Genomic DNA, 4,387 nt, shown 5'->3' with positions numbered 1-4,387 from the left:
ACTAACTCAACATTTGAAAGTTTGCTGTAGTACACCCCATCCAGGCTGTGATTGGTTGGTTAACAAAAAGTGAAATTGACAGGCATGTTGGCTTTATGAAAAGTTGAACATGTTGAACAACAAAAGGCACTGATACGGCTAACATTAAATGGCAGCGAGCTAAACCCAAAACTCCCTTATCTTCTCCTACTTTTCTTCTGTCTTACTGCTTCAGCTGCCAACATCACGTCTCTCTGTGTCACAGAGCAACCAGAGCATCGGCATTTCTCTCGGTGCTCCAGTGGCAAGTCCGACTATGTTTTGAACGATTAGCGGCGGAGCAGGGAGGGGGGTTACGGTAGGTTGTTGTCTTAAAAGTTACTCACACACTGCTCAGAAATATTTTTTCTGATTGCACATAGGCCCATCTGTTTGTAGAGGTACATGCGAGAGCCCTGTGTGGGTGTGGATAATGAGCAGACTGAGAAGAGTGTCACACACACTTTATCTGTTTTATTAAATTGCACACTTTTTGCGGTTATGTAATCGCACATGATGAAATCGTGATTGCGATTAGATTAATCTTGCAGCCCTATTTTAATATCACAAATGAACCACTGACCTAATGTTCGTCAGTGCCCCACAAAGGAGGTGAGTGTCCATCACCAGGCAGGCCCTCGGCATGTAAAGTCCATATCCACAACAGTGACTAATTGTTTGTTATGTCAGTGCCTGTCGTGCCCGTTTGCCTTTAATGGAGTGTAGTGTGGTGATCCATCAGGCTGTCGAGCAAGCCCCATGTCAGTTGAAGTGGCTGTGTGTCAGTGGGGCGAGCGTGCCGTGCAGATGTGATTTACTGCCCTGCTTGTTGCGTCGTGTTGTGCCTCGCCTCTTACCCATGCAGTGCAGCCCATTCCTGTCCTCTACTCTTCTCCCCTTTCCTCTCCTCTCTCCCCAGATTGATTGCCAGCACAACTGGCTCATGACACTCGCCATCTTCTGGCAACCTTTTAGTGCCGTTTTATAGATGGTTAGCGCACCTCATTTGGCTATTTATACATCTGTAAGTGGCCATGAAATATAGATTTGTCTTGATGGGTGTCAACATTGGAGCTATGGAAGCAGAGTTCAGTGACACCTCGTTATTTTAATGGTGTGAGATGAAGAGGCTGTTTGGCAGGAGTAATTTTCAAACATAGCTAAATTACACTGTTTTTATTTTCATTTAATGTTTGCCCTCATGTTTTACTCCAAGCGAAATGCTTTTTTTCTTGCAGCATTTGCTTGCAGAGAGATGGATACAGGGAGAGACGTGACTGAGGATGGATGGGAACACCCTGCCCCTCGCTCTCTCACACACACATGCTCATACTGTAAAACACATATTCTTTGTGAATGTGGAGGTGATTCAGAGTGAGAAGAACCCTTAACAGTAACATGATGTGTGACCTGTCATCCGCACATGCACATATTTCACTCCATTTACAGGAAAGGTCTCAGAGGTAATTAGGTGCTGGCACCCACTCAGTGCGATGTGCTGGTTAATTGAATAGTTAACACATCAGAGGCAGGCCTGTGCAGATTTGAGGTGACACCTGTCAGGAAGCTGTTCTCTCCTGACCCAGGACATTTCCTGCTCTGCCTGATACATATGTCATCTATGTGAAAATACCAAATTAGGGGCAGGCAGCCAAGTGAGTGCAGTGCAGCAGGTGTGGAGATAGCTTGGGGGTGGAAGACGGCAGGTGCTCCTCTGCTCTGTCCTTCAAGAGGATTTGTAAAGCTCCGGGCACCTATCCTTACTTCACCTCAGGCCATTTCTATGGGTATGTGACAGGAATGTGACAGCGCTGTGTGTTTGTGTGTGTGTGTGTGTGTGTGTGTGTGTGTGTGTGCGCGCATGCGCGAGCGTGCACGTGTATGTGTGGCAGGCGCTCCCCCAGGCCCTTGAGAAGGTGCCCAAGGCATCCAGGAGTTGAGTATGCATTGTGCAGAGGTGTCCAGACTCAACCAGCTCAAAGAAGGCCGTCTGACAGATAGACTGGCATTTGCAAAAACTCACCAGTTTATCAAATGATACTTTTTATCCCCTCCTACCATAAAATTGTGTGAGGCTAAATATGTGTCCTGACTGAGTGCTTGCATTCTTGTCTAGAAGTGTTGCACCTTCAGGAGGCAGGGGATCGGCGGCGGGCAGATGTCCTGTTAGGGGCCAGTGCAGTAAGCGGGAGATAACACCTCAAGAGCAGAGGGTTACCACACTGAAGCGAGACCCAGAGGCTGCTCACAGCTAAACCACTGAAAGGAAACAGATACCAGCTGCGATGTACTCACATTACAGTTAGAAGCCATACCCTTCATTTGAACTGAGCAGTTAAATTCACATGCGTACATTATGTTCTCTCACACATTCTCCACAGAGCACTTTGCAGAAAAGGGATGGACTGCTGCATTAGGCACAGCCTGATGGCAGCACTCCACTGAACAGCACGGAGACCCAGCATGGCCTCCCCTAAGCCCTAGAAGGCAAAGGCCACTGCAGTGACTCAAGTATGGGAAAACAGTGCAGTTGGTGTCTCTACCAGAAAGTATTAAGACAGTGTGTCTGTCCTCCCGCTTCATCTCTTTGTTCTACCTCTACTGTCGTTCTTCAATGTCAGATGGGGCAGAAATGTTCTGAATCTCCTGAAAGTCTTTTAGCGTTAAAGTTGTCAGACACATTTATTTTGTTTTTTCTCTACTGTCAGCTTCTTATCAGTCTCTCTGTTTTTCTCATTGAAATTACAAAATCAAGAAATGAAAAAGACTTTGAAGCAAAGAGAGAATGATTGAAATGGTATAAGTCAGGAAAAGGAGAGAGGGAGTGACAGTGACAGGCTTTCGTGGCAGGCCAGCTAGCCTCTAGTGCTGTCTTAATATATTGCGTGAGACAGTCACCTGAGTGTGTGATGTGGCAGCTGCCTCAGCCACTCACCTGCAAGGAAAATTAAATCACAGCCCAAGGCCTTTTTTGTGATACACACCACTAATCTACTCAACATATTCACCTGCAAAAACCCACTCACACTAACTTAAATCAAATCTTCATCAATTTCATGGAAAAAGCATCTGCAAAAAGTAAGTGAAATCTTATAAAAAGGACAGGTCAAATAAAATACCATACTTAGTATTATTTCAAAAGTACCTGGCAAACTTTACACTTCTAACACTCTTTTAAAGTGTCACCCAGGAAGGCTTCGTGGAGGAACAAATGTGTCTTTGGGATGTGGGATAGTGTGCATATACATTTGTTTTTGTAAATGTTTTTAATTTTAGATGTCTGGTTTTTGTGCATATATCAGCCTAGGTGCAGGCTTGACTGGAGGTGAGGACTTTGTTGTCAGCAGCTGGACACAGTAGACTGCAGAGGTGGTGAAGACTGAGCAGCTCAAGAGCATTAACTGCAAAGCTACAGGTATACTGGATTCCCTATAGTGTTTAGAGCTGAAACCTGAAATATTTGCATCTCTCAGAGCTGTTACGATCTGAATTACCATGAGACTGTATTTAATTTCTATCTCATGTTATCCCTAGTCAGTATGAAAAACACCAGGAAATCATCTGACTGTGAACACTTTAAAAACAGTGGTGTGCCTGCTGTACTAGTGGCTGACAGATGTTTTAGCACTGTGACTCTGTATCCTTTATCCCCTCACCCTCCCACTTCCCATTCCTCCCATTCCACACCATCCATCTGGGTTGTGTGTGGGCCAGGCGCTCGATAGGCAGATCATTTCAGGTTGGGGCCCTCGTGTGAAATCAGATGTTTAACTGGCCAGCTGAAGTGGGATGGGAGCATCTTAACCAGCACCTTACCAAAGGTCTCATGTTCACTCAGCCACTGGGGCTGCTGTGAGTATGCCTGCCACCTGCCAATAGGCATTAGGGAGGATTTAGTAATTAAGTGATAGGCTGAGAACTAAATTGGGTGTTTGTGGGCTGGCGAGCCACCCCAAGGTCCCTACAGCCATGCAGATAGGGGATTCTAATTGCCAGGAATATTGATCAGCTTGGCGAGGGGGGTGCACAGGGAATTCACTAGCCATCGATTAGCTGTTACTGCACCTCACTCGTCAATGGAAGAGGGAGGTGAGCATTGGAAAGGCTCTGGGCTTTTTCCACAGTATCCCTCACCACCACCAGCTCCTGACACACGCTTACACAGTCAGTGACACAGCGTGTTGTGATGAAAGCACTCTTTAAACTTACCCAAACATCCTCCTCCGTGTCTGTAAACCAACTTTACTCCTTCTTAGGAGGTCCAGTGGTAAAACTGGGATCAGAAAAAGGGCTTTCCAAAGGGCTCACTAGGAGTGTGCCACCCTCCACCCCCATCTTTCTCCCTCCCCTCTGCCTTTCCAAACAACTT

General features: G+C 46.2%; 1 long non-coding RNA gene across 1 annotated transcript in view; it reads left to right on the top strand.

Moving 5' to 3' along the window:
• LOC123958864 overlaps window positions 1-3,390 on the top strand; it is a 42,553-nt gene extending 39,163 nt beyond the window's left edge. The window contains exon 10 of the long non-coding RNA XR_006822178.1: window positions 3,321-3,390. This is a non-coding gene — a long non-coding RNA (uncharacterized LOC123958864). The remainder of the gene's footprint in view (window positions 1-3,320) is intronic.
• The last annotated feature ends 997 nt before the right edge of the window (window positions 3,391-4,387 follow it).

The sequence above is a fragment of the Micropterus dolomieu genome, linkage group LG20 (assembly GCF_021292245.1).
Source record: "Micropterus dolomieu isolate WLL.071019.BEF.003 ecotype Adirondacks linkage group LG20, ASM2129224v1, whole genome shotgun sequence".
NCBI classification, from domain to species: Eukaryota; Metazoa; Chordata; class Actinopteri; order Centrarchiformes; family Centrarchidae; genus Micropterus; species Micropterus dolomieu.
Note: the sequence above shows the minus strand (reverse complement) of the source record. Positions and strands in the feature narration are given on the sequence as shown.